Genomic DNA, 27,651 nt, shown 5'->3' on the forward strand with positions numbered 1-27,651 from the left:
TCTGTGCACATTTCTGATATCCTTCAACTTCTTTCATATCCATGTCTTCATCCAAGTGCCTTTTTAATGATTTCATGTCTGTCTCTCAACCCCTTCCACTGGCAGCTCTTTCTATATGTCTGCTACCCTCTGTGAAAAGTAGTTGGCCCTCAGGTTCTCTTTCATGCTTTCTTCTTTAATCTTCATCTGATGGTCTCGGTGCATCAATTCCACAAATGTGGGTAAAAAGAGTGAGAGCGTTTACGCTATCCATGCCTCTCATGACCTTTTGCGCCTCTGTAGGCTTCCCCATCAGTGCCCTCAACTCGAAGAAAATGTCCTTGCTTCTCTGAACTCTCCCTATAACTCAGACTATTGTGTACAGTCAGAATCCTTGTAGATTTCTTCTGCTCCAAAGACACGTATTTGAATTCTCCACAATCTTCTCAATCAGTGCTGTCTAATGCTGCATTATTGCTCTCCTGTTTTCCTGCTTATGTAAAAGTCTGTATACCTTATAGGCGTCCAGGGAATATTTAGATCACAAATGACTGCTGTTCATCGCATATTCATCACTGCTCATCATCTATTTCGTGCGTTCTTTTCCCAGTCCATTTGTGTCAACCTGGCAGTTTTCCAGATTGAATTTCAAACGATTGCTTTCTTTCTAAAAAGACTCTAAACTCAAGAATGGATGCATTGCTACAATTGGTGGGACCAATCCGGATGTACTGTGTGAAGTTTTGGTTTCCATATCGTCGGAACGACGTTCCTGTTCTGCGGGTTCTGGGGCAAAGGTTTACCACAACAATTCTTGGAATTGCAGTTCTGACATAAGAAGACAGATTTCTCCAGATCAGATAATAACAAAAAGTGGAATTTCTAGAGAAACTCTGTCGGTCTAGAAGATCCGTGGATAACAAGAAGAGTTCACATATTTAGTCAAACGGCCCTTCTTAATAAAAATGATGATTTGACTCGGAAGTACTGAATCATTTGAGAGAGGCGAATTTTGTTTCTCTGTTCAAGAAAGGCAATTACGAAATTCCTGGAAATTGCAGACCAGCTAATCTGACGACTGTGATGGAAAGGATTATAAGTCATAGAGTCACAAAGTTATACAGCATGGAAACATAACCTTCGGTCAAACACGGTTCTGCCATTCTAAATTTATCTCTTCCCATTCCGAGCACTAGGCCCAGATTCTTCCTATTAATATACCGACACAAATGTCTTTTAAATGTTATAATTTTAGGACCCGCCAACACTTCCTCTGGCAGCTCATCTCATACATGAGACTAATATGTCCCCATCTGTTCCCAAAATGTTCCTCGTTCCCATAGAAATTCTTTACATATAAATGAAAATGGCAACCGACTCAACACCAATGCATGTGTTCACCACAGGACCTCAGTTTGGAAAACAACCCTTTCCTCTTTTAAAACCAAATATGTAACCATAAAATACCAAGAAGCCCCTTACAAGTTGCATCACACTCTCCCAGGACAGATATGGCACTGACAGAAACACTTGCTCTTGCATGATATGGATGGCACGGTATTGGACTTGGATAGACAAAGTTCAAAATCACACAATACAAAGCCGTAGTCCGAATAAACAGGATTACTGTCGATTTGGACAAGCATAGTTTGATAAACCATAGTCAGCATGGCTTCGGAAGAGACAGGTCATGCCTCTTAAGCCATTATTGAGTTTTTTGAGGATGAAACGAGTCAGGTTGCCGATGGTCGAGCAGAGGATGTGGTGTATATGGATTCGAGTAAGGCATTTTATAATGTTCCCCACGATAGGCTCATTCAGAAATTTAGGAAGTATGGGATACTTGGAAATTTGGCTGCCTGGGCACAGAATTGGCTGGCCAAAAAGAGTCAGTGAGTGGCAGTGGATGGATTATTGGCCTCCCGCAGTGACGTGTTCTTGGGCCTTTCATCTTTGCAAGTTTTTATAAATGATTTAGATGAATAAGTGGAAGAGTAGGGTGGAAAGTATGCCAATGAAACAAATGTCGGAAGTGTCGTAAATTGTATCATGGGCTGTTTTTAAGGCTGTAATAAGACATTAAAAGGATACAGAGCCTGGCGGAGAAGTGGCATCTTGTGTTCAACCTCAATAAATGCGAAGTGTATGGGAGAGAAAGTGTGAACGTGGGACTGTGTTGTACGACCAGCTGGGCTCATATTCAATGGCAGAACAGGCTCAAAGTGCTGTATAGCCTAGTCCCGTTACTGTTTGCAAATCATTTATCTGCAAGCGGGTATCTCAATTGTTAGTAGAAAGTGAGTTCTGCACTCAGAGTTGAGAGTGTGTTGCTGGTGAGGCACAGCAGTTCAAGCAGCGTCCAAGGAGAAGGTAAATCGACATACTGGACTTAAGCCCTTAATCTCCCTTCTCCTTCTCCTCGGTTGCTTCCTATCCCAGTTAATAACTGAGCAAATCAATCTTAGCTTGAGTTAAAGGAATCTTCTTTCTGGCATTGCATTATATATTGACTCCTCGAAGTTGTTGGCTCGTCTCATCAGTTATAAAGGCAAGCAGAGTTATGTTTACCCTAATGCGTACATTTCCTCAGCAGGAGCATAATTCTGTCAACAAGTGAGTTCAACAAAGAGGATTGATGAGGGCAAAGCGGTAGATGTGATCTGTATGATCTTCAGTAAGGCGTTCGACAAAGTTCCCAATGGAGACTGGTTAGCAGGGTTAGATCTCACGGAATAAAGGGAGAATTAGAGATTTGGATACAGAACTGGCTCAAAGGTAGAAGACAGGATGTTGGAGGGTTGTTTTTCAGATTGGAGGCGTGTGACCAGTAGAGTGCTACAAGGATCGGTGCAGGGTCCAATACTTTTCATCATTCATGTAAATGATTTGAATGTAATCATAAGAGGTATGATTAGTAAATTTGCAGATGACACCAAAGATGGAGGAGTAGTGGACAGCGAAGATTACAACATGGTCTTGATCAGACGGGATATTTGACTGAAAAGTTTAGTTCAGGTCCTAGGAAGAGTAGCTGAACAAAGTGATCTTGGAGTTCAGGTTCATAGCTCCTTGAAAGTGGAATCGCAGGTAGATAGGCTAGTGATGAAGGCATTTTGTATGCTTTCCTTTGTCAAATGGCAGGTCATCTTGCGCCTGTAAAGACATTGGTTAGACCACTATTGGAATAATGCGTACAATTCTGGTCTCCTTCCTATCTGAAAGATGTTGTGAAACTTGAAAGGGTTCAGAAAAGATTTACAAGGATGTTGTCAGTGTTGGAACATTTGAGCTATAGGGAGAGGTTGAACAAGCTGGGGCTGTTTTTCCTGGAGCACCGGAGACTATGGTCGACCTTATGGAGGTTTACAAAATAATACAGGGCATGGATAGGACAAATAGACATAGTCTATTCCCTGGGTTGGGGGAATCCGGAACTAGAAGGCAAAGGTTTAGGGTGTGAGGGGAAAGATATAAGATAGATGTAAGGGACAACATTTTCACACAGAGGCTGGTACATGTATGAGCTGCCAGAGGAACAGGTGGGGGCTAGTAAAATTGCAACGTTAAAAGGCATTTGGATAGGTATATGAATAGCAATGATTTGGAAGGGTATGGGCCAAGAGTTGGCCGGTGGGACTAGATTGCGTTGGGGCATCTGGTCGGCATGGACGTGTTATACAGAACTATCTGTTTCCGTGCTGTACATCTCTATGGCTTTATGACTCTAATCCAGTGGAACTGCATACAGATGGTTACATATCATCAGATTATCATCCTCCTCTCTTGGTGACGCCATTTCGCCTCATCTCAGTCTGTGTACCCTCAGGCTGTCACACCTGGTCTGAACTATCTGATCATTAAGAACATCCTCCCTGCACTTTCACTGTCAGAATTTGGTAGACTTTTCCAAATTCATCCCCTCGTTCGTATAAGGTAAAATGAACACAGTCCTACATGAATTCTTCATTCATTAGACCTGCCATCGTAGGTGTTACGATGATAAACCTACCTTGCTCTTCATCTATTCCCAGAAATTCTTCCTCAGGTAAGGACACCAGATTGTGCAATATTATACAATTTCAGTAAAGACGTCCTTGCTCTGTTCGCCAGTGAAGGTCAACATACTGTTTTCCTTTATCACCTCCTGCTGCTCCTGCAATGAATGACTTTCTTTCCCAGGTGTATGAAGGTCACACAGGTCTTTTGGCAGTTCCTTCCTTTCCCAATCTGTTGCTCCTCTGTTAATAGTGCACCTTCCTCTTTTTACTTGAAAATCCTCACATTGATCCACGTTACACTTTAGCTCTGTGATGCAATTTACCACTCAAACCACATCGAAGCAAATCCATATCCTCGTCATGCATTTGTGTTGTCTGCAAACTGAAGAGAAGATTTTAAGATCTTGCCTCTAAACCTACATAATTCTTACGAGTGGCTTACGCCCTAGCACTGAACATTGGAATCCTGGCCCTTATCCTGGCCGACAGGGTGCTGCTGGAGAAGCACTGCACGTCAAGCAACACCTGACAAGCAGGACAACCAACGTGTGGTAGATAAACCCTCCATCAGGAACCAATCCTGATGTGACTGATCCTGATGTTACACCACGAGACACTGAATTCTACACAGGAAATAACTGGTTTCGCCCCACCGGGGAGGCAATGGGGTAGTGGTATTATCACTAGACCGTTCATCCCAAGACCCAGGTAATGTAATCGGGTCCTAGATTCAATTCCGGCCATGACAGTTTGAGTACTTAGAATTCAATAAATATTCAACAAAAGCTTAAAATCATATTACCAAAAGAGAAGATGCTGGAAAATCTGAGCAGGTCTGGCATCATCTGTGAGGAGAGAAAAGAGCTGACATTTCGAGTCAAACTGCCCCTTTGTCAAAGCTAAGGTTTGAACTTATGGAGGCTAACAAAATCTTCCTTCCAGTCCAAAAGAGAGGAATGCTGAAAGGAACAATACGGAAGCGTAGAAAGAAACTAGGCTTTTTAGATTGCAGTAGAGAGAGAGAGAGAGAGGGGGGGGGGGCGGGGAGTGAGCGTCTGTGTGTGTTTGTGTGCATGTGTGTGTGTGTGTGTGAGAGAGAGAGAGAGAGAGAGAGGAAAAAGGAAAACCCCAACTGATTGCAAAACAAACACCCGCTTCTATCTGAGCATGACTCCACTGCACATGATTCTTGTGTCTGATTTAAAAACAAAACTTTGGGTGTTCAAAACTGTTTATCCACGTCTTCTGACGAAGACATTGTGGCATCACTGTGGCAATATCTCGCTGCAAGTGAAATAGCACATACTCTTGGAGTGCTGTCACCAGTTGTAAAGTGAGATGTGCTTGTGTATCTCCTCCTCTTCCAGTCTCACCTTTGCAATCCATGTCCTATCAAGTAAGACTTCGTGTTTGCAACTGAAAATACTGAGATAATAGTGGAAACTATGCTTCTGGTCTAGCTGTTGTCATTGGGAAGACATATTCCGTTAACAAAGAGGTCGAAAAGCAGGGAACAAATATGTAGAGGGCAAGCAAAGATTCTTCTTTCTACTCCGTGGTTAAGAAGTTAAAAACCGTGGCGGGATATCTTAGGGTCCATAACCGACAAACGAAAATCCGGATAGTGTGGGGCTGGAGTTCCTTTGCCAAGGCATACTGATACATTGTACCAAACTATATCCTTCTCTGTTGTAAACGTTTCTCTGTTACTGTGAGCAGTCGTGCATTCTTCCCATCGGTGGAGAGACTGACCCCGGGGATCGAACGTGGGCACCTGCAGTTCAGCCTGTCCATCCGAAATTGCCATCAGTTGCTGCGTTGGTTCTCAGGGCTGAAACTGCATTATTGCCACAGATAACATCGTTGAAACATAGACAAAATACAGCGCAGTACAGGCCCTTTGACCCTCGATGTTGCGCCGATCCAAACCCACCTAACCTACACTAGCCCACTATCCTCCATATGTCTTTCCAATGCCCGTTTAAATAAAGAGGGAGAGTCCACCACTGCTACTGGCAGGGCACTCCGTGAACTCACGACTCGCAGAGTAAATAATATACCCCTAACATCTGTCCTATACCTACCGCCCCTTAATTTAAAGCGATGCCCCCTCGGAATAACTGACTCCATACGTGGAAAAAGATTCTCATGGTCAACCCTATCTAAACCTCTAATCATCTTGTACACCTCTATCAAGTCACCCCTAAACCTTCTTTTCTCCAATGAAAACAGCCCCAAGTGCCTCAGCCTTTCCTCATACGATCTTCCTCCCATACCAGACAATATCCTGGTAAACCTCCTCTGCACCCGTTCCAGTGCCTCCACATCTTTCCTATAGTATGGCGACCAAAACTGCACACAATACTCCAGAGGCGGCCGCACCAGAGTCTTATACAACTGCAACATGACCTATGGCCTCCGGAACTCAATTCCTCTACCAATAAAAGCCAGTACGCCATATGCCTTCTTCACTGCACTATTTACCTGGGTGGCAACTTTCAGAGATCTGTGTACATTGACACCAAGATCCCTCTGCTCTTCCACACTACCAAGTATCCGAATATTAGCCCAGTACCCCATCGTTTTGTTACACATATCAAAGTGAATAACTTCACACTTACCCACATTGAACTCCATTTGCCACCTTTCTGCCCAGCTCTGCAGCTTATCTATATCCCGCTGTATCCTGACACATCCTTCCTCACCGTCAACAACTCCACCGACTTTCGTATCTTCCGCAAACTTGCTCACCCAACATTCTAGCCCCTCCTCCAGGTCATTTATAAAAATGACAAACAGCAATGGTCCCAAAACAGATCCTTGCGGAACACTGCTAGTAATTGCACTCCAAGATGAACCTTTACCATCAACTACTACCCCCTGTCTTCTTCCAACCAGCCAATTCCTAATCCAAGCCTTCAACTCACCCTCAATGCCATACCTCCGTATTTTTTTGCAGTAGCCTACCATGGGGAACCTTATCAAACGCATTACTAAAATCCATATACATCACATCTACCGCTTTACCTTCGTCCACTTCCTTAGTCACCTTCTCAAAGAATTCAATAAAGTTTGTGAGGCACGATCTGCCCTTCACAAAACCATGCTGACTGTCCTTGATCACATTATTCCTATCCAGATGTTTATAAATCCTATCCCTTAAAATTCTCTCTAAGACTTTGCCCACAACAGAAGTGAGACTCACAGGCCTATAGTTACTAGGGTTATCCCTACTCCCCGTCTTGAACAAGGGAACCACATTTGCTATCCTCCAGTCTTCTAGCAGTATTCCTGTCGACAACGAGGACATAAACATCAAGGCCAATGGCTCTGCAATCTCCTCCCTTGCTTCCCAGAGAATCCTAGGATAAATGCCATCAGGCCCAGGGACTTATCTATTTTCACCCTTTGCAGAATTTACAAAACACCTCTTCCCTACATACCTCAAAGCCGACCATTCTAATTAATTGTGACTCAGTATTCACATCGGCAACAATGTCCTGTTCCTGAGTGAATACTGACGAAAAGTATTCATTAAATGTCTCCCCAATCTCTTCAGCCTCCACACGCAACTTCCCACTACTATCCTTGACTGGACCTATTCCTATCCTGGTCATTCTTTTATTCCTGACATACCTATGGAAAGCCTTATTTTTCCCCTAATCCTACCAACTAAGTACTTTTCATGTCCCCTCCTTGCTGCTCTTAGCTCTCTCTTCAGATCCTTCCTGGATACCTTATAACTCTCAATCGCCCCAAGTGAACCTTCTAATCTTATCTAATCAATTGAACCTTCACGCCTCAACTTTACATAGGCTGCCCTCTTCCCTTTAACAAGGGATTCCAATTCCTTATGAAACCACGGCTCCCTCACACGACCCTTTCCACCCTGCCTGACAGGTACATACTTTGCAAGGACACTCAATAGTTGCTCCTTGAACAAGCTCCACATATCAATTGCGCCCTTGCCTTGAAGCCTACTTTTCAAGCCACGCATCCTAAGTCGTGCCTCACCGCATCATAATTTCCCTGCCCCCAGCTATAACTCTTGCCTTGCAGTGCACACTTATCCCTCTCCATCACTAGAGTAAAAGTCACCGAATTGAGGTCACTGTCCCCAAAGTGCTCACCTACCTCCAATTCTAACACCTGGCCTGGCTCGTTACCCAGAACCAAATCCAGTATGGCCTCACGTCTTGTTGGCCTGCCTACATATTGTGTCAGGAAACCCTCCTGAACACATTGGACAACCACCGACCATGTAACAGACTCGAGCTATAGCTTTCCAAGTCAATATCAGGAAAATTAAAGTCCGCCATAACAACCACCCTATTACTTTCACTCTTCTCCTGAATCATCCTCACAATCCTTTCTTCTACGTCTTTCGGACTCTGAGGAGGCCAGTAGGAAACTCCTAACAGGGTGTCCTCACCTTTCCTATTCCTAACCTCATCCCAAAGTATCTCAGATGGCGAGTCTTCATCCATCGTCCTTTCGACAACTGTAATGCTAACTTTGACAAGCAATGCCACACCTCCCCCTCTTTTACCCCCACCTCTGACCCTACTAAAACATTTAAACCCTGGAACCTGCAACAGCCAATCCAGTCCCTGTTCTACCCATGTCTCCGTAATAGCCACAACATCGAAATCCCAGGTATCAACCCAAGCTGCCAGTTCACCTACTTCATTTCGTATACTTCTTGCATTGAAGTATACACACTTCAAGCCACTTTCCAGTTACCAGGCAACCTCCTTCGAGATTGATGCCATGTTCCTAACCTCCCTACACTCCAGGTCCTGCACCCTTAAGCTACAGTCTAGGTTCCCATGCCCCTGCAGAGTTCGTTTAAATCCCGCCCAAGAGCACTAGAAAACCTCCCCCCAAGGATACTGTTACCCCTCAGGTTCAGATGTAGACCATCCTGTTTATAGAGGTCCAACCTTCCCCAGAAAGAACCCCAGTTATCCAGATACCGGAATCCCTCCCTCCTGCACCATCCCTGTAGCCACGCATTTAACTGTTCTCTCTCCCTATTCCTTGACACTCTATCACGTGGCACGCGTAACAAACCAGAGACAACAACTCTGCTTATTCTAATTCTGAGCTTCCAACCTAGTACCCTGAAAGCCTGTCTAACATCCTCAGCCCTGCTCCTACCTATATGTCGTGGTGCCAATGTGGACCACGACTTCAGGATGCTCCCACTCCCCCTTAAGGACCCGGAAAACATGATCAGAGACATCACGTCCCCTTGCACCTGGGAGGCAACATTCCAAACGTGAGTCTCTCTCGCCCCCACAAAACCGCCTATCTGTGCCCCGAACTATCGAGTCCCCAATAACTATTGCTCTGCTCTTCTCCACCCTTCCCTTCTGAGCAATGGGGCAGGCTCCGTGCCAGAGGCCTGAACCCCATTGCTTACCCCTGGTAAGTCTTCCCCCCCACAAGTATCCAAAACAGCATACTTGTTCTTTAGGGGAACGTCCATATGCTCCCGGTAACACATTCTGGTGCACTTCCACCAATTTCTCCTTTGCACGAACATGCCGTGTTCTCTATTTACATCTTAGGATTCTATCTTTAAAATAATAACACTTAGGAATACATTCTGTTTCCATTCTCTAATTATCTTTCTCTCTCTCTCTCTCTCTCTCTCTCTCACTGTCTGTGTGTGTGTGTGTGGGTGTTCATTTGACGTCATTTTCTTACCAGAACAAGGGTTGGCTCTCTGATTAGAGCAAAGCGATTGATGGTGATTTAACCTGACAGACGCCAAACATCAGGTGAGGGAAGAGGTACAGAAGGAGGGTCAGTCATGGTAACTTCAAACAGTGCCGGAATTAAACTCATGCTGTTCAGCCTTTCAGGAACATGTACCTCTGCCTGACCTTCTGCCGATTCAGATTTTTCCTACATCCTTACATCAAACGGGTTTCAACTAACCGAACCACAACTTCTTCGTCGTTCTCTTTAGTTTTCGTTTCGTGCTGTGACTTATTGTAGTGGGATCTTGTTACTATGCAGCCTTCAATTATTCCAGGGTATTTGACTTTTCTCTCATCAGTTCCATGGATTTCCTTTGACTTCTCTTCAAGAAGCGGCATAATTGCTAACTTTGATCCTGCGGAATCGTTTCCAAGACCAAACTGTATTTCTGGAACTAAAACAATGTCAATCAGTCCAACCATTACTTCCTAGTTTGATTTGGATCTTCAATCTGATCTCACAGAGTGGAGCACTAAGTTTCTGTCCATCTGTTCCAAAGATTGCCGCTCTGATATAACATGTCGGAAGAGTGCAAATACTTCGATCTCTTGCTTTTAGAGAGTGACAATCCCCCGTATCTCTCAAAACTGCAACTTCTTTCCCGTCTCTCCCTGTCCTCCATGAGTAAATTTTACCAACGGAGTTGAAGTCTTTATAGAGATCTGTCACTAATTCAATGCCCAGTCACTGATGAGGCTATGCACTCTCCTTTCGCACTTTGCATTTCTTTGGGTTATCCTTTACCACTTTCACTGGCTTAGCCTCTTTAAATAAATATTGTCCAACATTGTATTTCTTCAACAAACAGGACTGCGATTCTAAATGTCCCGTCCTAAGGCACTGAAAATGCCTGTTTACAATCCCCTTCTTAATCAATCAGCTCTGAAGTTTTACGTGTCCCACTCCATTACAGTGAAAATACCTAGGACCTTTCATATTGCTCTACCTTCTTTGACTTCTTTATTCACCTGCAGTAAGCTATTACAAATGTACTCTACTTTTGTTTTGCAGTGAAGGATCTCTCCTTCTCTCAAGTTCTATGATTCACAGGATGACATTCCTGTCAGAAGCAAGATTTTACCTTACGAAAGGTGAAGATTCATGTGTCATCTCTGCCGCTCTGCTGACTTCTTGAACTTGCTGCTCATCCACATAAATTCGTTTTATCTCCGGAAGTGAGGTTTTAAAACTCCTCCGGCAGAATATTCGCTCTTAGAGCCTCAAAGGTCGTAAATGATTTTGAAGCCCGCACCCATCTATCAAAATTATTCTGTTTCATTCCTTCGAATTCAACATTAGACTGATTTCGTTCCTTTTTATGTTTCTGATCCGCTGTCTTTTCGCTTCTGGCACCAATTCATAGGCACGCAAAATAACCTTTTTGGTATCTGAATCTCTTGACCCCTCATCTTACAGCACTGCAAATATCTCACGAGCGCTGCCGCCCAGCTTAGCCTGAACTCGTATTGCTCACAGGGTCTCTGGTCACTCAATCTACGGAATCAATTGTTCAAATGAAATTTTAAAAACTTCGATATCTTTCGCATTATAAGTGTACTAACGTATTAACATAGGTAAAACATTACCTTCTCCGTCATCTTCATCCCTTTAACTTGACTTTCTTCACTATGTTCAATTGCGAACGTTCAGCTTCTCTCTCTCTTTCTTCTCTCTCTCTGTTCTGTTTTCTTCTCTTTCTCTTTCTATTTGATCAGCCAATAATGTTCTCTCTCTTCTTTCATCAGCTAACTCGATTTGCTTCCAAGCAATTTGAGGTTTTCTAACTCCACTGCAAATGTTTCCCTGATCGACCCAAGTGCTTGACCAACTCTATTATATGCGCAGTTTACTTTTTGCCCCTGTTTAAACCGAATTCTAACCGATTTGTTCATTCTAAATGTATGCCCTTCCTCTTACTTAGGAGATGTTCTTGAAAATGTTTGAAGCAACTTCTAACCCTAGCACTTTTGTCATTTTTAGAGCCAATTCCCTCACTTTGAATTTAACCAACCGCAACTAACTAAAATTCAATAAATTGTCTGACCTACATTTTACTTAAAATCGAGGATTATATTTGGCAAATATGCAAATCTGCTGGGACCTTTTGTTACCGAAATCTTTTCAAATCTCAAACTGGAGCTGTTCAAATCTGTCCAAATGTCGAAGCTGAGCCACCAATTTGTTCCAATAGGGAGGTGAACCCTTTGTTAATTAAATCAAACACGCAGAAAAAGCTCGCCTCGCCTCACAATCTGTTCAAATATCAGCGGCAGAGATCTCCCAAGTTCCACTAAGTAAAGAAAATAGCATCAATTTATTTTTAAATCTAAAAGTGAACATTTAACAACAACAATTTGCAACTTTAAGCCTCCTGTTATCCTAATCGTTTATTATCTGACTCCAAATCCATCTCAGTGTGTTTTTTTCATAAGACACTTATTTCACAATTACATCAACTTCATTACAAATCCACACTGCAGCTGTCGGTTTCTATGACTTCACTCTTCCAGCTGACGATCTCTGTGGAGCATGTTCCTCCTTTTTATTGCGAGTATGGTTCATGTCAAAAGACACTTTTGACCGATAGTGTTTCCTAAATCCCTGCCTAGCAGAATTTTGGATCTCTAATATTTTCTGTCTCTATGGCAGTTCCTCTGTCTCCAGTTTTCAAAATGGCCGCATCGTTGCCTCAGCTTTCGGAGCGACGCTCCCTCATCAGGTGATTGTGGAGCATCGATCGGAAAGCGAGTGTGCTTTCAATTAAACCTGTTGGACTATAATCGGGTGTTGTGTGATTTTTAACTTTTTACACCCCCGTCCAACATCGGCATCTCCTAATCATAGTTGAGACAATTTGTTTAATTTTGGTGACTTGTGGTTAATTGCATTAAAACTGATCGAAAATGAAATTGCTAAAAGGGTTCTGCGATTTAAAAGTGATTCTCAAATTTGACAAGACACTTTAGAACGAAATTAAAAAGGCCATACAATTTGTATTAGCAAAGGCGTTCGATCTGGGTTTTGCCAAAGGCAAATGAAAGCTTAACTTGTAAAGGAATTACTTATTCACTTAGGTCAATCAGAGCAACAGACAAGTGCAGTAAAGGTTGAAAAACTTAAATTGCAATTAAGGAAAATGGAGTTAGAAAGTAAAAACAGGGAGAGAGAAATTCAAAGAGAGAGAAGAAAGAGATGGAAGAGAGAAAGAAAGGAAAAGAGAGCGAGATGTTTCTTAGCTGAATGGAGAAATAAAGAAAGGGAGATCAAATAAAAAACGAGAGGAGAGCGAGGTACTGCAGGATAAGTAAGAATCAGATGGACAGGCCAAAAGCTTTTGTACATGAAGTTGACATAGGGAATACTGCTCTGATAAAACAATACCCATATTGGCTTAATCCTGTCAATGCCAGAGAGGTCCACATGGAGATGGAGGCCATGTGCAACAAGGATGTCATCGAACCAAGCCAGAGTGAATGGTTTTAGACTTAGTTCTCAAACCGGACCGAACTCAACGATTCTGTGTGGAGTATTGTAATGTCAATGCCGTTACAATATCGGGCTCATATCCAATTCCGAGATTGAAGCCCTGTATCAGGAAAGTCGGGCAAGCCAGTTACATCACCAACTTCGACTTACTGCGTTTTCACTGGCAGGCAACTTTATCTAAGACGGCAAAAGGAATGTTTGTGGTTGCAACCCCAAATGGACTAAATTAGTTTCAATTGATGACTTTTGGAATGAAGACCACACCCGTCACATTCCAAAGACACATGAACAGATTTGTGGCTGGGATAACAACCTTTGCAGTTTGTTTGATATTGCAGTCCTGTTTAGTAAGTCCTGGAAAGATCACATCATCCTGTTGCCGGAGCACTTTGCAAGCCTACGTGAAGCAAAACTGGTAATAACCTGAAACAAATCAGAATTCGTAGTAAAAGAGGTGACATTCTTGAGACACGACATCACTCATGGAATTCTGACTGCACGGAACACAAGGACGAAGGCCATCGAGGAATTTCCAAGACAAACGTCGGAGAACGATGTCCTTCGATTCTACAGACTTAGAGAATTGTATAAGAAGTTTTTTCCAAACTTCAGCAACTTAGTGGCAGTGTTAGCCGATTCGCTGAAGAACAACACAATGTTTCAGTAAATAGAATGCCACGGGGCATTCGAACACTTGAAAGCAATATTAGCCATTAAACCAGCTTTAACTATACCAAACTTTTCAACAACGTTTGAAGTCGCCATCGATGCTCGTGACATAGGAGTTGGAGTTGTACTGCTCCAGAAAGATGAGAATAGGACTGAAATTCAAGTGTGTTAGTGCACGGAGAAGCTCAACTTCCACCAGAGGAAATACTCCACGATTTCAAAAGAACTATTGAGTTTGATAAGTGGCTTGACAACATTTTAATGTATATGTCATGAACAATGTGTCAAAGACGGTTGTGTACACGGATCACAATCCTCTTACACACTTAGAACACTTTAAAGACATTCATTTGAGACTATTTCTTTGGCATCTTATGTTATAGATTTTTAGTTTTAAAATCATACATGTTGTGAGTCATAAGAATGGAATCACGGATGAATTATTGTGGATTAAACTGATAATGTTTAGATGAGATTTGTATTTATTTAATGTTATGTATATCTTGGTATATGGGAAAATGTTAAGGTGAAATTAGATTAATGATATCTGAAGGCGAAAGACCCTACTGCCAGGGATATGTTTCCCTCCCCACCCCTATCCAGATTCCACAAAGACCATTCCGTCTGTCACTACCTGCTCAGGTCCACACCCCCAAAAACCCACTCTGCCTTCCTGGCACCTTCCCCTGTCACAACCGGAATTGCAAAACCTGGACCCACACCTCCCCCTCACCTCCATCTAAAGCCCAAAGCACCCTTCCACATGCATCAACGTCTCACATGCAGTTCCACAAGTGTCATTTTTTGCATCCGTTCCACCCTTTATATTGGGGAGACGGGGCGACTTATTGCAGAGCGTATTAGGGAACATCTCCGGGGCACCCACACCAATCAACCCCACTACCCCATGGCCGAAGTTTTCAACTCCCCCTCCCACTCTGCCGAGGATAGGCACATCCTGGGCCTCCTCCACCGCCATTCCCTCACCACCCGACGCCTGGAGGAAGAACGCCTCATCTTCCACCCTCAGAACATTTCAATCCCAGGGCATCAATGTGGACATCACCAGTTTCCTCATTCCCCTATCCCCACCTGACACCAACTTCAACCTGCCAGCTCAGCACCATTCTCATTATCTGTCCCACCTGTCATCCTTCCTTCCCACCGAACCGCTCCACCCTCCTTTCTGACCTGTCCCTTTCATCCCCAACTCCATCCAGCTATTGCACTCTTAGCTACCTTTTCCCCAGCCCCACCACCTCCTATGTATCTCGCCACCCCGGGGGCTCCCTGCCTTCAAACCTAATGAAGAGCTCCTGCCTGAAACGTCGATTTTCCTGCTCATCAGATGCTGCCTGACCTGCTGTGCTTTTCCAGTGAGCCGATTAAATATATCTGTGTGTTTGAAGAATCGAAAATAAATAAAGCCATCTTTTCAGTATGGTTCTTAACTCTTTCTTAACGGGAGATGTGTTATTAATGTGTCAATCGCACTGTACATTTAAGGGAATTAAAAGCTAGCTGAATTGCCTAACACAGCACCAAATGTTCTGAACAAGGTAACAATGTATCATGTATTCGAACGGCTAGAGTAGTTGAGTTGTCTGGAGACGAAAATACAAAAACAAATTTAAATTTTGCCCTAAAAAACCAAATTTCAATCAAGTTTGAATTTAGCATTTTGACAGTATTACACCCAGTGAAACAATCCGAAACCTTGGGGTATAAAACCAAAACAAAAACCAACAGTTGGAGGAGATCTGCCACAAACGTTGGCTACTCATCAGAACTCTCTAAGCAGTACCTGCTTTGAGAAGGATTTGCCACAGAGGGAAAAAAAACATTGACACCGACATGGACAGGACATCAGCAAAGGAGGATACACAGAGAATATTTGAAAGCTAGCTGATTTTGAAACTTGAAGTTTTCGGCAAATCTTAATCATAGAATTGGAAGGTAAAAGATAGTTCAGAGAAAACAGTTGTAAATAATCGATAGTTATCTGATTTCTTTTGGACACGAAGAAATGAAGTTGATAACTTTTACTTTAAGTAGTTCTTTGCCTCTCGAATTTTAGCGTATTACAGCACGGGATATCAGTGTTACTGGTTTACTTTAACAGGGGGCGGGTTTAATCATGTACCATAACAAAAAGAACAGTTTTTTTTCAAACTGAAGGAGCAGCTTTGTGACATATGTCTGAGCTACACTGAAAAAGCACAGACTGCAGATTACGTGTGATGACAGCATCACTGTCAAGCAGGTGTACGGACGAGCTACCCAGCTCTGCGGTGCAGTTTTCTTTCTGTGGTGGCCAAGATCCGGGAGATGCGGAAACTGGAATGTCTCTGGGTTACTATGGGAATGGGCAGCACACTATATAAACTGCACCCAGAGCGAGTCAGCTCTGGGCAGCTTGCTACCTCTGTCGGGGCCTTGGTAACAATGATCCGATTGTAAGTGGCATCAGCGGTTGGGGGAGTTCACATCTTTAGTAACCCAGCGTAATGGCCTTGGAGGGCACGGGGGTTCGCACCCCATGCCCTCAACAGGCGGAGGAATTTCAATTCGGTTTGTTGACAAGTGAATTCTGAAACAAAGCCAGGAATTGCTGGAGAAACTCAGCATTTGCAGAGGGAGACAATGAGCAGATTCGACGTTTTGGTTCTGAGTCACTCTTTGTTAAAATATAACCGATTGAGGTTGTGCCCCTGTTACCAAAGTCCAGGGCAGTGTATGCTTTCCTCACTGCTCTGACACAGAGTCACATGGGATGGCAACAAACTCTCCCGCCCAACTGTTCCATGCTGACCACCCTTGCCAATCTAAACTCATCCAATTTTCTTGCATTTGACCCATTTCCCTCTTTACATTTTTTAATCGTGTCTCCATCCAGTTGCCTTTTAAATGTTGCAAGTGTCCACTCCTTCACCAGTTCCTCTTCCAGCTCACTGCACACATGCAATGTCATCTGAATGAAAACATTGCCCCTCAGGTCGCTTACAAATCTTTCCCCTCTCATCTTCAATCTCTGACCATCTATTTATGGTGTCCAATAATCATTGGAAAAATACCTTCAGCTACTTACTCTTTCTACGTACCTCATTAGATTAGATTACTTCCAGTGTGGAAACAGGCCATTTGGCCCAACAGGCCCACACCAACCCACTGAAGTGTAACCCAACCAGACCCATTCCCCTACATTTACCCCTTCATCGAACACTGCGGGCAATTTACCATGGCCAATTCACCTAACCTGCACATATTTTTTTCGACTGTGTGAGGAAACCGGAGCACCAGGAGGAAACCCACGCAGATACGGGGAGAATGTGCAACTTCCACACAGAGTGTCGCCTGAGGCGGGAATTGAACCCGGATCTCTGGTGCTCCGAGGCGGCAGTGCTAACTACTATACCACTGTGCCGCTCACGAGTCTATAAATCTCCGGCGCTTCAGGGAATAACAGTCCCACATATCCCAATAACGCAAACCTTTCAGAATCAGTAATGTCCTTAGAAATATAATTGCGCACTTCCAAATGTAATTATATCCTTCCTCTAGCAGGAGGGCCGGCATTGTATACAGTACTCCAAACGTAGCCTTAACAATGTCTGCAACATGATGTCCCGACTCTGAAATGCTGTGCACTGACCAATGAAGGCAAGTCTGCCAAACGCCTTCTTCAACACGCTGTCGACGTTTCACGCAATTTCTGGAATCGCTGCACCCTAACCCGGAACCACACTCCCCAGGCCTCTGCTGCTAGCTGTCTAAGACCTGCCGTGTATTGTCTTCCCACAATGCAGCAGATCGAGTTTTTCTGCATTGTACTACATCTGCACTCCTCGGCCCATTATACAAATGCTCCCTCTGCTTCTGAATTCTTGTGCCAATGATTTAAATGTAGTCAGATCCAAGGGGCACGATTTAATGAATATTTTCAAAATCGTTTGAGAGGTTAAACCACTTGAAATCCTTCCCGCAGAATTTGCAAATCCCAAGAATAGTGAGGTAGTTGGCACAGACTCAAAGGGCTGAACAGACTTTTCCTGAGCTATGGATCTGACTGAGAATGCTTGCGTCCTTGGCTATCTCCACTTGATCCCCTCCACAACCAACCTCTGTCTGAAGGAAGAAATTCTAAAGACACACGTCGCTGGGATGAATGGAAAAATCCGATTCCTCCTCAAAGAGGGGTCGATATGGAATGAATTGCAGGCCAGACCAGATGATGATGGCAGATTTCATTTCCTAAAGAGACGGGAGTGAAACGAATTGGGTTTTCCCGCCAATTGATAATCAGTTAAGAAGTAATTGGTACTGAGATTCAGTTAGTTTTGCAGATTTTTAAATCAGTTTCACTCTAATTAAAGGCCTGCTTTGAGATTTGATCCCATGTCGGAGGAACACAGGCTGACACTCCACCACCCTCGCATCCTACTGGCCGCTTTGAATTATTCTAACGAAATCAATTTGTCAATGTTTGGGCTGAAAGCTGGACTCCTGTTGGGCTGCAAGATGGAGGCAGGAGTGGTTTTGTCCTCATTCTGATACTGTCTTCCTGTCTAAATGCCTCCCAGCATGTCTCTAGACATTACTGCGAGGTCAGGATGCTGAGGCAGATCGATAACAATCCGATTAAATGAGGTAATTGGTTGGAGAGAGGACTGAATGGGCTTAATCATTGTCTGAGTTGGGTCCTGGGTTCCACCCTTCTTACTTATGAGTTTGGGATGGGATCTAGGATCCATCATAAGCTGATCTAATTTCTCCCTTCGCAACTTTTACTTGATACTGCTCGTGATGGTCCAGAGTTTGGCTCCCCTATGGAATTTGTCGTACATCTACTCTGAAGGTGGAAGTGGCAGGGGGTCAGCACTGGTCATGGCGGTCCCCTCTCTGATACAAGAAGTTGGGCAACATGAGGAGACCATTCAACCGCAAATCTTCGCCCATCACCGCCGCCAACTCTTTCACTTGGCCGTGAATATTTTCTCCACTGCCCTTTGCCCACATAGCGCTTTACTTAATGTTAACTAACAATTGTGTGGAACTCAGACATCCAATTGCTCAGACAGCCCATGTCCTAGCGGTTGGGGAAAGGGCCCGGTCTGAAATTTCGTGGGACCCAGGAAGTGATTGGATGTGAAAATGAGAATCGTCTTGCTTGAAGTCTGAAATGGCAAAGATAAGTCAGCAGGTCTGGGGAGAGAGAGGGAGAGAGATGTGCGTGTGCGTGGGAGCGGCAGAGTCGACATTTCAGGACCAGTCACTTTTCTTGAGCACAATCATGATTTCTGTTTGTGAATCAGAGACCAGTTCAGTTGGATAAATATGTGCATGTTAATAGAGACACGCAGACAGATGATCAGACCCTTCAAAGTGCAAAAATGATAGGGCGGTCTCAATCAGTCTCCAATTGCTGCTCAAATGACAATAGTTTTGCCAATGGGAGTAATCCACTGGACGGGAGAGGGGGCGGTGTGGGTTAATGACCGTGTCACTTGTCGGAACCCATTTCCAAGGGAGCGGGTTAGTAGAATTCGGATCCAACTAGGCTGAAAAGAGGGATGAGGTGCTAGGTCACATATTAAGATGCATTCGGGGCAAATTTGTGAAATTTAGCAGGGGAGGGTGGCATTTTCTGCAACCCTTTATGATTCCATGGACATACCATGAAGGTGTCCTCCTTGCTGTTATATCTCTCACTACTGTATCTGGCTGGACACTGTTGCCATGCGTGGCAATCTTTCGACTGTTACCCAGGAGGGAAGACATGTAGAGGGGAGTGTTTTCAGCAATGCCCGTTCTGGGGCTCCTGCTTCAATCATTCCTAACACCCTTCTTGTGCAATTGGTTTGGATAGAGCCTGCTTTTCACCTGAAATTCACAGGCAAACGTTCTTCAAGTAAAAGCAGTGCAAAGAACATCTGGAGATCTGATGTGAAGGTAGAAAACTTTGGAGAAACTGAACAGGTCTGGAAGCATTTGGGGAGAGAGGGAGAGAAATTCAGTTTGCGCCCTTGGTCCCGTGTGCCATTTGTTTTGAGCTGCTGTCGTCCGTGCATATTATCGTCAGCAGATCTTGCTCTCTCAAGCAAGCCATCTCCTGCAATTTTTAATGGTTCGGTGGCATAGCCCCATTCCCCCCCTCCCCCCCCCCCTCCCCCACTATCAGTTATGATGACGTTTTCTCAGCCGGTGTTCATCCAGATGTGTTTATTCATAAAGACCTATGAGATTGTCAAAGCATTCATCGAGACAGCTGCCTGAAACGCTGCGTCAGAAAAGTTGCAGTGAGATTTAGTCCGATCAGTGGCAACATGTCAACAATGTTAACGGTGCAGAACGTTGTGCCAACAATGTAATATTCAATGGTCCCGAGACAGAACAGGGCATCTTGGAAGCTTTGTAGTGATCAGGACTCACCAACCGCACAGGATTTAAAATTTCAGAGTAACTACTCCAACAGAACAATTTGACATTTACGTGTTGTGACCCGAAAATTTGAAACGTGGCAGTTCTGCAATCAGATAATATGAACACATTATAGAGCGAGGGCACCCATTGCCAGTTGTAACTTGCTGCTTGACCCTTTATATTGCAAAGATGTTTCAAAGGAAAACGATCATGCAGTATTTTGTTTTGTGTCAGAATCAACCATATAATCTCTCAGATTGTTTCGGTCACACGCACGCACACACACACACACACACACACACACACACACACACACACACACCACACACACACACACACACACAGACACAAGCACACACTCTCTGTCTCTGGACATTTTACCCATCTCATTCCAAGTCCTTATTCTCAGATTGTGCTCCTTGGTTTGGGACTTTCCCTTCCTGGTCATCAGGAAAATGTGTCCTGCAATTTTCCTTAGCAACAAGCCCACCTGCAGTTTGATATCTATTGGAAATATAAGAACTGCAACAGAATCGTGAAAGGATAGATGAATAAATTGATCTGGTTAATTGATAAATTTGAGTAAATGGACATGTCAGCAATTTTCCTAACTGCTGTCGAAATTTAGTTTGGGTCGCGGTATAAATTGCAGTGTTGGTGCAGCAACTGAGAAGCTGCAGCACAAAACCCAATTCTTGCACATAAAGGGGTGGATTTAGATTCATTATCAACATGGATTCCAGCCGCCAGCTGACGGAAAAAAACATATGCAGTGACCATAGGAGGATAAAATTGGCAGAGAGGAGGAACAACAGGATCATAGACTTTCTTCGACTCTCCATTTCTTGGTCTCTGGGAGCCTGTGCGTTGCTCTGAGTCCGGAGTCGCCTGCGGGCTCTGCTGGTCACTAAAATATGTCTGACCGTGAAAGCATTAAGGAACAATATCAGGACAAATGGAACACATGGATTTAAAACAACAAAAAGGAGTTCAATTGCGCCATAAACTTGAGACCACTGACCAGTGGATGTTACCAAACAAAACCAGGGGAAGTTACCTATCCTATACCAAACCTCAAATATAAAATACCAGAACATATTTTTTACACAACTTGTCACAGTCACTGTTGCTAGAACCACAGTCGTCGTTTTGTTGCTGAAATATCTACTTTTTATCTTCTGGCAACAAATTGCCATAAATCGATCAAAGGTGAAAATAACTGTGAACCAGACAGAACAGTCAGTGGCTGCATATACCAGGACAGCGTGGATATTGCACACATCGAGGTACATCAGGGAATAAATCGAATAAGTAATTGGCATGTGCCTCAATATCAGATCAATAATAATGACGGAGAGATCTGCAATAGCCATAGCCAACAGGTAGTGAATGATACATCGAGATAGCCCGCAGTTTCTGCGAATCAGGATGAAAATTGTTATTGCATTAGCTGAAAAGAAGGAAAGGAAACAAAAAATCAGTCATCAGCCGATAGGTGAAGACATCAGTTTGATTGAAAATCATTTGAGATTTATACATTTGCTCATCAACAAAAATGTTTGCATCTGAATTGCAAAATGACATTGTCTGATTTTTTTAAAATCAGTGCAAACGACAGGGAGTTGTAAGACAGCAGGTTACACTCCAAGCAGTTCATCTGAAATCACAATATTTTGTTGGGTTGACCCTTTGTTCCCTCAACCTGTTGAAGAGGCGGCACTCCAAAAGCATGTGACTTGAAATGAGTTTATTGGACGAAGACGTGGCGTTGATGGCTTCTGGGTTTGTTCACCTCAATCCAAGAGCGGCATGTCCACCGTGCTAGGGCGGCACGGTGGCACAGTGGTTAGCACTGCCGCCTCACAGCGCCAGAGACCCGGGTTGAAATCCGGCCTCAGGCAACTGCCTATGTGGAGTTTCCTCCCACAGTCCAAAAATGTGCAGGTCAGGTGAATTGGACATGCTGTACGACACCGTAGTGTTAGATGAAAGTGTAAATGTAGTGGAATGGATCTGGGTGGGTTGCTCTTCGGAGGGTCTGTGTGGACTTGTTGTGCCGAATTGCCAGTTTCCACACTGTGAGTAATCTAATCTAATTTCGTCAGTCCTCATACCAACAGGTACACATGCACAAGCTCATGTACGAGTCTGTCACCATTAGATCACCGCAGAATAGACCCTGATAATTATTTAATAGTCCATAATATGGAGCATATAAACATTGTGCGACTGAAAGATGCGATACAATTGACCAAAACACAAACACTGATTGAAAATTTCTAACACTTTTGTTGGAAAATCGAGTCATCCCCTCTGTCTATCTGTGCGTGTCTGAATTCACGTGTGTTTGTGTGCATGTGTGTGCTTGTGTTTGTCTACGCTAGTTTGAGAGGGGAGAATTGGATAATACAATGCATAGAATACACTACATAATGCAGAAGATAGGGGTGAGATTCAGTGCTCAGAGAGAATCAGGGAGGGATTTGGAGAAAACGGGATTGACAGTGGAGCTGAGACGTGGTGGACTTGGAAGTGATGGTAAGATAAGACTCACAATGGAGCAACAAGTGATGGAGGGTCTGGGGTCATGAGGTCTTGAGACTGATGGAAGTGCCAGCAGTACTAGGTGTACATAGATTTACCACTGATCTGCAAGAGGTCGGGGAACATAGAGTGAGAACAGAGTTGTGATTGCCAGGGAAGTATCAAATGGCAGCAGAGCTAACCCTGATAAGGAATAAGAGAGTAATAGAGCAGTATGAAGCGGCAAGATAGTTGTATTGCTCAGCTACGGCATTAGTTATCAGGGGAGTATGTAATGCAATGGTGTAAGAAGTTAAAGGATAGGATGGAGAAGCGCAGGATTATGGAGTGAGAGGGGAGTGCGCAATTTAAGAAACATTAGTGCCCTTGAATTCTCATGCTTTCATTCAAATCGATAAGATCTCTCAAACAGTTAAAAGTATACAGATGTCGTCAGTGGCAAAAGTAGTAGCTAACGAAAGTAGAACTAAAGAAAACCAAGGAAATGTAAAACTATTCAGCTCTAAATGGAAAATAAAATATTGACTGAAGACTTCAGGCTTTAGAAGAGATGTAGAATTGGGAGCCAAACATAATTCTGGAGAAGATCTGGATTTAAACAGTTTTCATTTACGAAACAAAATAGAAACAACACTGTGTGCTTATGCACTCCCTTTGTTTTAATTTAAACATGCAATGTAGGTAGCAGTGGTCAGGGGAAAATGTTATGCCCATTCCTCGTTGCACAGAGGACATTTAAGGATCAACAGTATTGCTGTGTGTCTGACGTCATATGTAACCCCCATCAGATAACGATGACAGATTTCCCTCAACTAAAGGGCGTGTAAACCAGATGGGTTATGCTCGAACAATTGGAAATGGATTCGTGACCACCATTAGACTCTATGTTCAAGATTTTGTTCTCGTTGAAGTCAAATCCTTTGCTCTCGAAAGGCAGGCCTTGAATCCCAGTCTCATGACCTCCTCTCAGGAATAATCAGTTACCGATATTCCCACTAACCCGCCTTGTCCCATTTACTAACAAAACACGAATCAAGTTTTGCCACACTCCAAATTCCACTTTAGATGAGAAACTGTTGACAGACCATGGAAGAGTAGATCGTTGAATCCTTCTCCAGACAAATATTAACTGCAGTATAACATTTCTATCACTCTGGGACATCTTGCTGCAAAGTTATCTGACATCCCGAAAAAAGATAAATAAATTCAGTGGGCTAGTTAGTTTCTGTGACTTTTCAGTCTCTCAGAACTGCCCAGAGGAATTCTTCTCAACGTACGCATTCCTAATTTCCTGCTCAAAATGCAAAAATATATATGCAGTAGCATGGAACATTTTTGGACTATCCACTCGAGAAGCATTCGGAATCCACTGACAGGAGGAGGTCCACGGGAGAGAGTGCAGAGAAGATTGATCAGGATGTTGCTCACCACTACAGAATGTTTGATTTAAAAAGAGGTTTCACAGAGTGGACTAGTTTTTCTTTCGTGTAGCAGCCAAAATCCGAAGTGTTGGCCATTGCTCAAAGAAATAAGGAGGGTGAGATAGTAACTCGGATCATTAAAATATTATTGATTATTCAAATATAGTTTTTCAGCGATCAAGAAACTGATAGGCCAATCTGTGAACAATCCGTAGAAATTTTCAAATCACAGAAATGAGTGGCGTGCTTTTGTTGGCAAAGTTGGGGATGGGCATATGCTGTTTATTCATATGGATAGACGAATTTAGATAGGACATTTGTGAATGCATTTCCGAAGCAGCGGAGGGGTGGTGGTGGGGGGGGTGGGGGGGGGGGGGGGTAAGCCAGAGAACATCTTAATTCCTGCACAGTTACTTGTTGGAACGATAAGCATCCTCAGGATGAGCAGACGTTATCTGAGGCTTGTCTCGTAGGTTCAATAACTGTATCAGGAAATTAAAGGTAGGAATCAAAAAAATAATGAGTCTCAATCGGAACAACGCTAGCAGGAAGTGTGACATAACGAATGATCAGGAATACACTTTTGTTAAACCATCAATAGCTGTATGGGAGACTTACCAATGACTCCAACACAAGCCAGGATTGGGTAGGAAAAGTACTGGATCACGGAAATCAAACTTGCGAACCAAAAGTCTGACACAGTCGCCACAGAAAGAACGTAGAGAGACCAGGATAAATCCCTATCTATTGTCACAACTGTCCAATCACCCATTCTCAGATCCAACCTCTGCTCTCGTTCTCTCTGGAGCAGCTAATCCCTGTTAGTGTTGAAGATGACGCTCTCACTGACATTGTGGGTTAACACGCTGAAAACTGCCTCTTATTATGGAAAGAGGGCAACCCTCCAGTGACACAATTAGGATCCACTGAAGGTGAATATTAATCGCTCAAGAAAACACATTTTTAAATAAGCAGACTTTAAACCTTAGAACTGTATTTATCTCAAAAGGCATAACAACTTCTCCTCCCGAAATTCATAAATTTCACAACTTGGAAGCAAACTGTTTGGCTTATCCGCTGATCAACAGTGCTCTATGCAGTGCAGAAAGTGAAAGCCAATATATTCTGAATCAAAATTTTATCCCTCTGTCTCTGTGTCTCTCTTTCTCGCCCTCACCTGTGCACGAATGTTTATGCTCTGTCTGAAAATGTTCTGCCATAATTTGAAGGCAAATAAATGCAACCTGGAAGACTTCAAATTAATTAGAATTATTTCTGTCTTTCATTGATACAGCAGTACATGCGTCAATAACTTCAATGTCAGGCGTGAAACTGCTTGTGTCTGTAATCCCATGAAGGGCCATTTAGGGGACGCTCAGTAGATCGCACTGCTGCCTTACAGCGCCAGAAACCTGGATTCAAATCCAAGCTCAGGCAACTGTCTGTGTGCAATTTGTACATTCTTGACGTGTCAGTGTGGGTTTCATCTGGGTGCTCTGGTTTTGTCCCAAAATCCAAGGATGTGCGGGTTTGGAAAACTGGCCATGCTAAGTTTTTATGGATATGTAGATTAATGTGTACATTAATCTGGTGTATATGGAGTAGGGCCTGCTTTCACACTTTAAGTAATCTAATCCAGCAATTGGGTCGGGTGAATGGGTCTGGGTGGGTTAATCTTTGGAGGGTCGGTGTGGACTTGTTTGCCGACTACCTCATATTGTAGGGATTCTATGGTTCTAAGTTCAGAAGCTCACAGTTGCTGCAAGGGAAGGCTGCAGAAACGATAGATATTGATGGGGTTGAAGACTGAAAGAGAGAGAAAAAAAAAACCTTTGTACTGATTTTTTTCAAGGATAGTTAAACTGAAACATAGTTTTAACGGACCTCCAACATAAGTAGACATTCCTCAAAATTAAATAAGTCGCTTGTCTGTCTGAATTAAGCTTGACCGTTCGTTAAAGTAATTCAGTGGTACTGAATATGCTGCAAATTTGATAGTTCACCCTGTTTAGGTTTACAATTTGGTTTCTATCATGGTGAGTCAATGATCAGCTTCACAGGAGGTTGACGATTTACTTGTAACAATGGATATCACTTAATATCGCTCCTTTTTTCAACAAAGAAGACCTATATCAGTTAATGCAACAATTCGTTGTGCTGTCTCACTGATCTACAAGCAATGTACAAAGCCTCTCGCCTCTTTAAGCCTGCTCCAGACGTCAATAAGTTCATGGCTGATATAATTTATACCTCAGCTCTGCAATGTGCGTACCCCTGATGATATTTCGTCGCAATTCACACGGAAGATTGACCTTACTCTGCCGTGGAAGCATTGACACATTCTATACGCACTCCCTTTTGAGACAAGCGTTGCACGAGTGCTTCAGCCTGAATATAGAAGGACATTTCCTCGTCTCTGTCTGAAATGGTCAATCACTCTTTTTCAACTCTGGCCATTTTGCTACATTTCCGCACAATAGGAAATATCCTCTCCCAGTGGACTGAGTTCAGTCTGCTCAGGATCATCTGTGTTTACATGAAGTCACCATTGACCTCCGAACGATAAGGATACTGACTGGTTTGATTTTCCTCATACAGCAAGCAACTCATTTGATTTTTGTCTCAAAGATTTGATATGGAGGTGATGCACTTTTATTTGCAACAGCAATCTTACAGATACTCCACCTTGTATCGCATCTACAAGCCTCCCTATCGTCAAGAGTTATCCTGATTACCCTTTGAAAATGTCTTGCTCAGCGAACACAACTCGATTTGGTTCATTTTGAAGAGTACTTGAATTTATTTGATTAAACTGATTAGTTAGTGCCTTTTATGAGACCTCTATGTATTAACATTGGTGCTGATCCTCCGAATCCACAATCAACTCTTCCTTGAAATTTTCGCACTTTGGTGTACCCTGAGTGTTCTGAAGACTGCCGGACTACATTGATTCGACAACAGCGGTCGCACTCCTGCCAGACAAATTTGTATTCTCTCTCTCTCTCTTTCTCTGTTGCAATTTATTTTATTTCGGACTGAGATGACAATAAACGTCCTTAACCAGAGAATGGTGAGCCTGTGGAGTTCTCGGCCATACAATTTGTGCTCAAAACTTTGTGTGTCCTGTAGAAAGAGTGAAATACACTCCTTCCGGTCTTTCACATTAAAGGATAAGTGGTGAATCTGGAACGAGGACTGAGTTGAACGTGCGGCCACGATTATACTGAATGGCAGAGCAGGCTCAGAAGACTGAACAGGCTGCTACTGTTCCTAGTTTCCACGCATTCTTTCTGGCAATCGTCTCTCCCAAGTGATCATTCAGTGAATCAGTCTTCGCTTGAGTTATATGAATCATCTTTCTGATA

The sequence above is a fragment of the Chiloscyllium punctatum genome, chromosome 35 (assembly GCF_047496795.1).
Source record: "Chiloscyllium punctatum isolate Juve2018m chromosome 35, sChiPun1.3, whole genome shotgun sequence".
NCBI lineage: Eukaryota > Metazoa > Chordata > Chondrichthyes > Orectolobiformes > Hemiscylliidae > Chiloscyllium > Chiloscyllium punctatum.